Source organism: Kogia breviceps, chromosome X (assembly GCF_026419965.1).
Source record: "Kogia breviceps isolate mKogBre1 chromosome X, mKogBre1 haplotype 1, whole genome shotgun sequence".
Classification (NCBI taxonomy): Eukaryota; Metazoa; Chordata; class Mammalia; order Artiodactyla; family Physeteridae; genus Kogia; species Kogia breviceps.
In genome coordinates this window covers 134,721,490-134,734,083 of record NC_081330.1, presented here as the reverse complement: position 1 = coordinate 134,734,083, position 12,594 = coordinate 134,721,490, and the positions used below count along the sequence as shown (strand labels likewise).

Sequence of the window (12,594 nt, the reverse complement as noted above, 5' to 3'; positions counted from 1 at the left end):
TTCTTCCAGTATGAAAGGACAAGAGCAATACGGCTTACTTTACACAATGTCTTCAAACTAAATGATGACATAATCTACATTCAATTAATTTATACATACCCTACCGTACAGCAGGGTTTGTTACGGTGGCAGAGCCCGGTAATTATGTAAAACTGAAACTTTTATCTGCACTGGTTCAAGTCCTCTTCCTAAGAATATGTTTATAATCAACACTCTTTCACAAGTTACCCAATTTAATTCACCATAGCATTCCTCATATTAACTAAATGGAAAATCCTAAGCTATATACAAATCCAGAAAGGGCCAAAAATCATCTGCCCACATGGATTATTACAACCCATTGCTGAGGCATTCAAATTACTTATTAAAGACCCACTATGTCCATCAACAGCATCAATTTATATATTATTGCCCCAATGCTAGCCTTAACCCTGGCTCTCACAACATGAATTCCTCTTCCCATATCTTAGCCACTAATTAATATAAATGTAGGCATACTCTTTATATTAGCCATATCACACCTAGCCATTTATTCCATCCTCAGTTCTGGATGAGCTTCACATTCAACATACTCACTCACTGGAGCTCTAGGGACAGTAGCATAGACAATCTCATATGAAGTAATGTAGCAGTTATTCTATCCTCAGTCTTACTGATAAATGGATCATTTACACTTTCAACAGTAATTATTACACAGGAACACCTATGACTATTTTCTTCTGACCCCTACTCAGAATTTTATTATCTCCGCAGTAGCAGAGATTCAATGAAGCCTCACTTGATTCAACAGACATAGAATCAAAACCTGTGTATGACTTCAATGTAGAAGATGTAGCAGGCCCATTCACCTCTTCCTTGCTAGACAATATGTCAATTTCCTTATAATAAACATTTCCACAACAATCCATTTGTAGGAGCATTCGACAATCCCTAGGTGCCAGAATTATATACACCCCAAGTCATCATTAAAACACATCTAACAATCTCCTTTCTATGAATTTGAGCATCCTACCCACAATTTTGATATGATCAACGTCTACATCTCGTATAAAAATTTTTTTTCTACTAACATTAGCCCGATGTATATGAGAGTTTTCACTACCTGTCATCATACCAGGCAACCCACCACAAACTTAAGAAATATGTCTGACAAAAGAGTTACTGTGATAGAGTAAATTATAGAGGTTTCAATGCTCTTATTCCTGGAATTGAATTCTTCCTAAGGATTTTATATTCTCCATGTTACCACATTACAGCACATGCTATATACTAAGGTTCACGAGGTAAGCTTCAGGCCCATACCCCCAACATGTTGTCGTAGATCCTTCCTGTACTAATAAACTCTCATTGTTTTTACTATCATTCTACTGACCATTATCACAGGAAATATAATTGTATACGAAGCTCACACTGGTTAATGGTATCCCCATTCTAATAAAAAACACAAACCCATAAGCTACAGAAACATCCAACAAATATTTCCTAAAACAATCCACCACACCAATACTACTTATAATGGCTAGTATCATTAATCTAATATACTCTGGTCATGGAACACAATGAATAACAAAAATCTTTCATCCAGCAGCATCCACCCTCATGACAATCGCCCTTGTCACAAAAGTAGGACTTTCCCCATTTCACTTCTGAGTGCCTCACGTCACGCAAGGCGTCCCATGAACAGCAGGCCTGATGCTATTAATATGACAAAAGTGCACCCCTGTCAGTTTTATACCACATGTCACCATCCATCAACCTAAATATACTATTAATCATAGTGATATTATAAATCATAGCTGGAGGCTGAGGGAGATTTAGCCAGACTCACCTGGAAAAAATTACACCCTCCTCATCAATTGCCCATATAGGATGAATAACAGTTATTATAAAGTATATTCCGATTATAACAATCCTAAACATACTAATTTATATCATAACAACACTCTCTTCTTATTTATGCCCAGAGCATGGACTACAAGAGTGTCATTATCACACACATGAGGTAAAACACCTCCCATCACAATCCTTTTCCTCACCATTATAGTATCATTAGGACACAGTCCATCACTATCAGGGTTTTTACCCAAACGAATACTTATCCAAGAGATAACAAAAATGACAACATCATTCTACCAACATTAATAGCCATCACAGCAGTGCTCAGCATATATTTCTACTTGCAGCTAACATACTCCACATCACTAACTGTATTCCCTTCATGAAACAACACAAAAACAAAGCACATTGAACATTCAAAGAAATAACCTTCCTATCATTACTAATCATAAAACCCAGACAATTACTCCACATAACACCCATTCCATCCGTGCTGGACTAGGAATTTAGGTTAGTTCAGACCAAGAGCTTTCATAACCCAAAACAAGTAAAATTTACTTAATTTCTAAAAATAAGGATTGAAAGACTTCCTCCTACATCAATTGAATGTAAAGCAAACATTGTAGTTAAGCCAAATCTTTAGGAGACTGATGAGTTTTAACCCCAGGAAACTTTAGTTAACAGGCAAATCCTCTAGTCAACTGGCTTCAATCTGCTTCTTCTTCGTTTGAGAAAGAAAAAAAGAAAAAAGGCAGGAAAATCTCTGGCAGAATTGAAGCTGCTTCTCTGAAATTACAATTCAACTTGTTGATTCACCACAGGGTTTGTGAGAAAGAGGGCTCAATCTCTGTCTTCAGATTTACAGTCGAATGCTAGCTCAGTCATTTTACCTCTGTTCATACACTGTTGATTATTTTCAACAAATCACAAAGATATCGGCATTTTATAATTACTATCTGGTGCTTGAGCTGGAGTGGCAGGCAGCACCTTAAGAATATTAATCCAGGCTGAGCTATGCTAACCTGGAGCGCTACTTGGAGACGCACAAATCTGTAACGTGGTCATAACAGTCCCTGAACTTGTAATAATTTTCTTTATTGTTGTACCCCTTATATTGCAGGGTTTGAAAACTCACTTGGGCCACTAATAACTCGCACACCTGAGGTAGCATTTCCCCGAGTAAACCATGTAAATTTTTGACTACTTCCCCCATCGTTCTTACTCCTACTCATATCACCAATAGTAGAAGCTCGTTCTGGTACCAGTGGATCGTGTATTCAGCTCTAGCCTGCAACCTGGCCCACGCAGGAGCCTCTGTGGACATAACCATTTCCTCCTTACATTTACCAGGTGTCTCCTCAATTCTTGGTGCTATTGCTTTTATTACTATAGTCTTTCATACAAAACCAGCAGTCATACCCCAATACCAAACACCATTATTTGTTTAATCTTCACCAACTATAGCCATATTACTATAATTACCACTCTCAGTCCGAGCAGCCAGAATCGCCATACTCTTAAGAGATAGAAATCTCAACACTACTTTCTTTGACCCTGCAGGAGGAGGCCGAATCCTATACCAACACCTATTTTGATTCTTTGGTCACCCTGAAGTCTGTATTCATGGCCTACCAGGGTTTGTTATAAATTCACACATCATTACACACTATTTAGGACAAAAGGTGCCTTTCAGCTATTTGGGAATAGTATGAGTCATGCCCACTGGCTTTTTAGGATTTCTCTTGTGGGCCCATCATATATTTACCATAGGGAGAGCTGTCCACTCAGGAGCATACTTCGCAAAAGCTACCATAATTGCTTCTATCCCTACAGGAGTGTGCTTTCTCTGGTTGCAGTGAGCAGTAGCGACTCTGCGTTGCGGTGCATCGCCTTTTCACTGAAAAGGCTTTCTTTATTGCAGAGCATGGCTTTCACGCTCTAGAGGGCAGGCTCAGTAGTTGTGGCACATGGGCTTTTTGCTCCACGGCAGGTGGAATATTCCCACACGATGGCTCGAACCCGTGTCCCCTGCATTGGCAGGCAAATTCTTAACCACTGCACCACCAGGGAAGTCCCTGGTTAGCAACTGTTCACGGAGGTAATATTATGTGACCTCCAATATATTATGAGTTTTAGGCTTTAGTTTTTCTTTTTACAGTAGGAGGTTTCACAGGAATCATCTTAGTGAACTCATCCCCGGACACTATCCTCCAGGATACATACTATGTAGCAGCACACTTCCATGATCTAATGTCCATGGGAGCGGGCTTCACTATTACGGGAGGCTTCCTACACGGATTCCCACTATTCTCAGGTTACACAGTGAACTCAGCATGAGCAAAAAGTCACTTCACGCGTATATTTGTAGTAGTAAATATGACTTCCCGCAGCACTTTCTGGCCTCTCAGGAATGTCATTACTTTAGTCTCACTACTCGGAGGCACACACAACATGAAATATTGTGTCTTTTGGCTCACTCATCTCAATAGCAGCAGTAATGCTAATCATAATCTTCATACTTTGAAAAGCATTTGCATCTAAACAAGAAGGCTAAGCACTAGAAACTGATACTCCTAACCTAGAATTGTTACATAAATGCCCTCCACCATATCCTATGTTTCAAGATCCTACCTATGTAAATATAAAATAAGGAAGGTCTCAAGTCCTTTTCAACCACTTTCAAGCCAACACCATAACAATTATGTCTTTCTCAATAAATGAGAGAAAAGTAAAAAGTGATGTAGCTTTGTCAAACTTAAATCAGAGGCTAAAATCCTGTATATCACGAAGGCATATCAATTTCATCTAGGATCTCAAGATATAACATCACCGATTATGGAAGAACATTTACATTCTCATCATCACACATTAATAGTGATTTTTGAAACTAGTTCTCTATATTATTTCTCTAACATTGACAACTAAACTAACTCATATACATATAATAGATGCACAGGTAGAGAAAATGTGAACAATTTATCAGCCATTATTGTAATCTTAATTGCTCTATCATCATTGTGAATCCTTTACATGATACATGAAATCAATAACTCTTCCCAAACCATAAAATCGATGGGTCAGTAATGATACTGAAGCTACAAATACACAGATTATGAAGATTTAAATGTTGGCTCCTCTGTAATCCCCACATCAGGGCTAAAACCAGGAGAATAATGACTAATAGAAGTCAACAACCACGGAGTTAGAGAGAGTCATAGAATATTAGTTTCATCTGAAATTGTTGTACACTCCTGAGCTGTTCCTTCTCAGGCCTAAAAAGGGCTGCTATCCCAGGACGCCTAAATTAAAGAATCCTAATACCAACAGGACCAGGCCTATGTTGTAGACAAGAGAGCTCATTTTCCTGAGTTCAAAGACAGGCCAGAGGGATATGGCTGAGATGAGGGGTGAATCTGGAGCCCATGGGGATGCACTCTCCAAGCTCCAGGATAGGAATGGGCCATTATTGGTTTAATGGACGTCTGGGGTCCCAGGCCACCCACACCACACCCTCCCGAGCAGGATCTTGGCAACATTCCCTGTCAGTGATGAGGCAACCTAGCACTTGTCACGCCCCGATGTTGTGTCCTATGTGGGCACCATGCTGTGGGGACCACACCCACACTCTGCAGGTCCATGCTACAGGGTCCTTCTTCCCTCAGGAGTAGAGACCACCCAGCAAGCAGTTCCCTCCCCAACCAGCAGGAGGAGGGGAGGAGAGCAGGGGCACCAGGGGAATCTCACTCAGACAACAACACCCAGGGGTGCCAGCGGGGACAGTGATGATGCAGATGAGGCCCAGACCAAGAGATGCGACCAGAGGACACAAAAGGCAGCTGATCAGGTCCTGACTCAACTGCATCCCGGACACCTTTGTCCCTCCTACGCCCCTTCCTCATACATCCCCTCCTGAAATGCAGATTCTTCAGATGCAAACAGGCAGAGCCTCAGACTGAAAGTCAGCTCTTCCAAAATGACCCGTCAGCAAACACTGCAGGATTGCGCTCCAGTGGGGGCCCTGGAGTCCACAACTCAGGGACTGAAGGGGACATCGGTGCCAGGGCCAGTGTGAGGGGATGGGGAGTGAGACTTTCATGGTTGTGGAATGCTGGTTTTGCAAGATGAAAAGTTCTAGGCATGGTGGTGATGGCTCCACGAGAAAGTGAATAGATCTGATGCCTCAGAAACGTGCACTTAAAATGGTGACGATGGTAAAGGGTATGCGACGTGTGTTTTATTTCACTTAAATTCATAAAATAATGTCTTTTTAAATCAGAGTCCATTTCGACTCCCGTTCATCACAAATGTCGGAGACCCAAACACATTCCCCTACCTTAGGGGCCATCACGGTGCCCTCACATGGCACATGGGAGACCGTTCTCATGGGGGCCTAGTCTGTGCTCACCTCACCTCTGTCCAGGGAGACCCAGGCAGTGGTGACCCCCATAGATTAGACATATGATATGCTATGATATTCATATGACACCACCGAACATTGTCACTCACCAGCACACAGAGCAGCACCCCACTCAAACATGCATGACCTCATATGAATACGACAAGATTAAGGGAAGAAAAGGAACCACCGGTTAATCAGGGCAACACCCTTACTTAATGCAGAGGTTGGAAATCTCAATGGGGAAAAGACACACTGCAGGCAAGGAGCACATAGGGGTCTCCCCATACATGTGATCCGGACCCATGCAGATGTGGTGAGACCCATACAGTGCCCGTACCCTATAGCTGGGGTCACACATCCACACTCACCAGGGTGACCCACCTCCCCAGACCCTGCACCTAAAGTCACACGTTCTCTCTCAACACGTGACCCCACCTCCTCAGACCCCTCCACCTGGGTCACATGTCCACAGTCCCAGGGTGAACTGCCCTCCCCAGACTCCCCCAACTGGAGTCACACGTGCACATCCTCCAGGGTGACCTCACCTCCCCAGACTGTGCACCTGGGGTCACACGTCCCCTTGGTCAGGGCACCATAGCTCTGCTCTTGGCTCCCTAATTTGGAAACAAGCTGGGTTCCTGGGACATGCTGGGATGAGAAAAAGTGTAAGGTGGGTCTCCTGTCCCCACACTTGTCCCACAGACGTCCTCCTCTTTTCACTTTGGTTCTGTGTGATTTTACCTCTTTTTAAAGCTTTCATGCTAGAGTTGAACACATTACTTGGTTCTGGCAGGCACAGTCTCACTTTCTTGTCTCACTTACTTGTTGAGAAAACTCACAGGACAGCAGGGCTGAAAGCCGAAGGGCAGCTCTGGACGCTGCTGACTAGGGACGGCAGACAGGAAGGAGAGCTCAGCAGCATCCTCAGCTGTTACCCATCGGCCTTTTGCCCGATCTGCGTGCCCTGCAATCAATTCACCAGCTAAACCTGCCTCCCTTCGCACCATGCACGTGCTGGTAAATTGGAATAATCAGCAGGTAGCCCTCCTGAGGATTATCCACGAGCCCCAAGGAAGGTGAACCTTGCAGGAATAAAGACTAAGGCCCTGCCCATAGCACTGCCCTTGGGAGGACCAGGTCACCACACTCAGAAGAGAGGGTGTTACCTAGACAAGACCACCTCGGCTACAGACCCAGACATCTAAGCACTGACTTTCAAATGCAGGCACGGAGCTTCCCAGTACTGAGGCCAGGCCGGCTCTCTTCCCAGCTCTCCATACTCCTAGCGTACACGGAACATGGTCAGGTCTAAATCTTCTTCTTATAGACAACACATGGTCAGCTCTAAACATAAACAGTAGACAGCACATGGAGAGGTCTAAATTTACCGTGTAGACAGAACTTGATCATGTTTCAACTAGCTTAGGGCTGATCTCATAGGAGGTACAGATCACACATATGGGTCTCTCATCTTTGGACACACACATCAGGAAACTGAACAATATCGTTGTCATTAAACATTTCAACAGGCAGAACAGAAATGTTACCAGTGTGTCCGGCCACCTGATGGTCAGGATCCACATGTGATCCAAGAACTTCTTAGAGTGCAGCCCAGTCTGCGGCCAGGCCAGACAAGAAGTGGCCTGATTCCAGCCTCCCAGGCTTCCAGAAGGAGGCGGCCGCACAGGCGGCCCAGGCAGGACAGTTCTGCATGGTGCGGGCCAGGAGAGCCCGTCTGTCCATTCCACTGGCCGATTCCGGGCGGGGTGCTCAGGGCCACTGAGAGCCACGCGCTCAAGCCCTGCCTCCCTGAAGCATGTGTGTGTGCGTGTGTGCGTGTGTGCGTGTGTGTGTGTGTGTGTGTGTGTGTAGAGGGGGCAGTGGCTGACGGCTCCCACGGCTCCCGTCCCGGGCACCGTGATGTCTTCGAGGGGAGGCACGGGGAGAGGTAGGGGCACAGAAGCCATTGGAGAGGAGAACCCACCACGGAGCTCCTTGCACACTGGCTCGCCCCACCCGGGGACCAGCCTACCCATCGTGGGCCACATGCCACCCCCCAGCCCCGCACCCCCAAAGGCAGGGCGCCTGCTCTTTCAACAGCACAGGGTCTCACAGGAAGGAGACTCAGTGGGGAATGTCACCCACTCCCCCACTCCTGATGCTCAGTTTCGGGAGAATGAACCCCCTTGACTGGGCGATGGGACCCTGTGATGAAACATGTGGTGCCCCATCCAAGTCGGAGCCTGCCTGAGAGATGGGAACACAGGAGCCACGTTCAGGGCCTGGAGGCCACGCCAACAGGACGAGCACCTCCAGCCTTGGTCTAGCTCTCCAACTGTGACATTGTAGCAATAAGGGACCTGAGGCAGGTGACTGAATGTAATGGGGTCTAAATGGGACCCTGAATGGGGCTTAAAGAACGTGTGAAGGATGTCACTCAGACAGTGACAGTCATTGGAAGACAGACCTTTGTCAGGACATCCTGCTCCATCCATTTAAATCCCTGACATCTCTGATCTTTATGTGGAAAAGCAGGAATGTTAAGAGCAGATGCGTGTGGACATATCTGGGGCACAATTCAGTCTGCAACCAACTTGCAAGTGGTTCCAGAAAACACACTGGTGTGCGCACAGGTAGACACAGCACACACACAAACATACGCACGCGCACAGCACAAATATATTCACACACTAGCATATGAACACACACACACGCGTGTACCCACGCACACACTAACGTGTGCCAGTACACATACCTATGCACATGCACAGCATATGTAGGCAAACAGGCACATGCACACACGTAGCACACACACAGGGAATAAAGTGAATCCGTAAAGGATTGGCAGGGCTCAGCCTTCTGGAGGCTCCAAGAAGGACTGTTTCGTCCCTTTCCCAGCTCTGGAGCCCCCGGATTCCTGGGGTCGGGACCCTCTCTGCACCTCACAGCAGGCCCTGCGCAGAGTCAGTTTCCTCTGTGCCCAAACTCCAGTCTGTCCTCACACTTGCCCCGACTCTCACTTCGGCCTCCCGTTCACGGGGACCCACGGGGAGGGGGTTTGGTGGGTTCACCTGGGTGCCTCGGGGGCGGGGGCGTGTCTCTGGAATTAGGACGTGGACGTTGTAGCGGACACGATTCCGCCGGCCACACTGCCCCAGGCGGAAACTGCACAGGATGGCAGTTACAGAAGCAGGCGTGAAAGGCCTGCGCGCACCAAGGACTGAGCGGGGGGCCCTGTAGAGCCGCGGGTGCACAACCGAGTCTCAGAAAACAAGGAAAGGTCACTCGCACACCCCGCACCCACACGCTTAGGAGAAGCGCAGAGACTTCTTCCAGCTGTGCTGAGAGCCTGGGACAACTCAGGAAACGCCCCTATCAAGCTCAGAACAGAGGTAAGGAAAACACCCTTTCCTGGTGCCGAAAGGGCAAGGGAACGCCCTTCTCATTCGCTTTCCCTTTAGAAAACCTGCAGCGAAGAGTGTCCCGTCTCCCTGAGATGTGTGTGAATCTCTTTAAGCTGAAGGACCCCCGGCCTGTTTGCATCCCGGGAACGTCTGTCTGGGGGCCCTGGAGCCCCTCTGGAAAGGGAACATCGGGAAGGGGTCCTGCCTCACCGTGGGGGACTTTGGCCCCAGCATGTGATTCCCTGCTTGTCGACAAGATGCCTGAACTTGTATGTTTTCCTTTGGGTAAAGACAACTAAACGGGTGTGTGATGGCTGGTCCCGGCCGCCCGCGCCTGCAAACGGGGAGATCCTTCCTGCTTGCCGGGCTGTCGGGAGACATTTTAATTATACCCCCGACGCCACCGCGGGGAAGGGCGAGGACTGGCAGCCGTGAACGCGCGGACGCAGAGCGCACGGGGAAGCCGGCCCTGCCTCCTTCACGGCCAGCCTTCGCAGGGCTTCTGCCGGGCGGCCGGCACGGAAGAACCGGAAAGGCTGGCTCACGAGCACACACACAGCGTTTGCGGTCTCGCGGCTCAAGCACCCTGGACGGGACGTCAGCTCTCCAGACGCCCCTGACGCTCAACCGGAGCCGCTCGGAGTCCCACCGTCGACGCCAGCTCCCAGGCCCACCGGCCCTCCCGCCAGGCCCACGGGGGTGTAGGGCGCACGCAGGGCGCCGGCTTCTCTCTGAGGCGGGAATGCTGCAGCCCCCCGGCCCCCGGGGAGCCCCCCGCAGTCCTCGGGGACCACCCCCATCCTTGGGCGTCCTTTCATCCTGGAAAGAGCTTCCTGAACCTGCCGTAAGCTGAGTCGCTTAGGATGACCTTGACGTCGGCCACCCCGGCCTCAGGCCTCACGTCCACAGCCTGCACCGTGGCCTCCTGATGCAGCCAGCTGGGAGGAAGATGCGTTCGCTGGGAACGGGCGGCCTCGACGGAGCCCCGAAGCCCCCAGAGAGGCGTCCCGCTTCCTGGTGGGTGGCATCGCCCACGGCCCCGGCGTTCGGGTAAGCGGCCGGGCACGTGCTCCCCGCCTGAGCAGGCTGACCGGCTGCGGGGCACGCGGCTGCCCCACTTCGCACCAGTTCCCCACCTGGCGCCGCCGTCCGCGCCCAGGCCAAGGGCCCCGGCCCGCGCAGTGCCCGGTACGAGCCCCCCCCAACCCCACGCAGCGCCTGCTGTGACCCCCCCGCCACGCGCACCGCCTCCTGCGACCCCCCGCCCCACGCACCGCCTCGTGCGACCCCCACCGTCTCGCGCAGCGCCTCGTGCGACCACCCGGCCCCCACACAGCGCCTGCTGCGACAACCCCCCCGCCACCTAACCCTAACAATATCCCATACCCTAACCCGTACACTAAACCTAACACGTAGCCATACCCTAATCTTTACCCTAATCCTAACCGGAACCCCTAACCCTCACCCTCACCCTATAACCCTCTCTAACCCTAACCGTAACACTACCCTTAACCTAACCCTAAACCTATCCCCTATCTCTAATCCTCTAACCCTAACCATAACCCTAACCCCTAACACTAATCTTTAACCCTAACCCTAACCCTCTAACCCTAATCCTCTAAACACTAACCATAACCCTCTAATCCTAATTACTAATTCCTAGGCAATTTCCTGACCTGACCCCTAGACTTTACCCTAAAACTCTCCACGCAAAGGTACTGACTCTTATGCTAACTGAAGCCCTTATGCTGTGCCTAACACAGGCCCATAATTTAGTCCGAAGGCCATGACACTGTCCTAAACAGATGCCTAGATGCTCGTCCTAAACGGGGCCCTGACACAGTCGCTAACTAAGGCCCTGACACTACACCCAACACAGACCGTGACACTGTCTCTAACTAAAGCCCTGACACTACTCCTAACTCAGTCCGTGACACTGTCCCGAACTAAACCCTGGATGTTCGTCCTATGTCAGGCCCTGAACCTCTCCCTGACTGAGGGCCTGGTGCCGTCAATATCCAAAGTCCTAACACTATGCTGAGCTAACGTACCGAACCATCTCTTACCAACTTCCTGCAACTGTCCCTAAGTAAGCCCTGACGCTGTACCTAAGACAGAGACTAATAATGTCTTCAACGAAGACCATAACGCTGATCCAACAAACGCACTGATGCTGCTCCTGTGTCGTGCCCTGAGCTAGGCCTCATTCTGGCCCTGTCGCTCGCCCTAAGCCAGGCCCTGATGCTGTCCTTACCTGAAGCCCTGACAGTGGTTTTAAAGAAAGCCCTGATGCTCTCAGGAACTAAGGCCTTGACACAATCTCTCACTAAGGCCCGGAATCTGTCCCTAACATGGGTCCTGCTGCCATCAATAAATAGAATCCAAACACTATCCTGAGCTAATATCCTGACACATTTCTATCCAACTTCCTGACACTGTCCCAAAGAAAGGCCTGTCGCTGTCCTTAACTGAAGACATGAGGTTGTGGCTAACTCAGGCCCTGAAGCTTTCCCTAACCAAAGGCTTGATTCTGTCACTAACTCAAGCCCTGCTCATGTCTTTAACTAGGACCCGAGTGCTGCCCCAACAAAGGCCCTGATGCTGCTCCTAAGTCATGCCCTGACCGTGTCTGCAGCTAGGGCGCAGAAGCTAGGCCTCACTCAGGCACTGACGTTCTACCTAAGTCACGCTTTGACGCTGTCCCTACCCGAAGGCCTGACACAGGTCCTAAATTAAGCCTTGATTCTCTAAGTAACTAAGGTCTTGACAGCAAGCCTAGGTCATTACCTGACACTAGCCCTTGACCTTAACCTAGCCTTGTCTTTTGAAAATGTCAAGGTTAGCAAAAGAGATTCTTCAGGACAAAATTCTTTCATCTTTTGAATATAGTGCTCTTAAAAAAATAATTTCTAAACTCCTACTCACCTTAAACATAACGTACTCAACTGCTGTGCA

The 12,594-nt window shown here is 48.7% G+C and overlaps 1 pseudogene; it reads left to right on the top strand.

The window, feature by feature from the left end:
* The first annotated feature begins 4,632 nt into the window (after positions 1 to 4,632).
* LOC131748420 (cytochrome c oxidase subunit 2-like) lies at positions 4,633 to 12,375 on the top strand (annotated as a pseudogene).
* Positions 12,376 to 12,594: the final 219 nt, after the last annotated feature.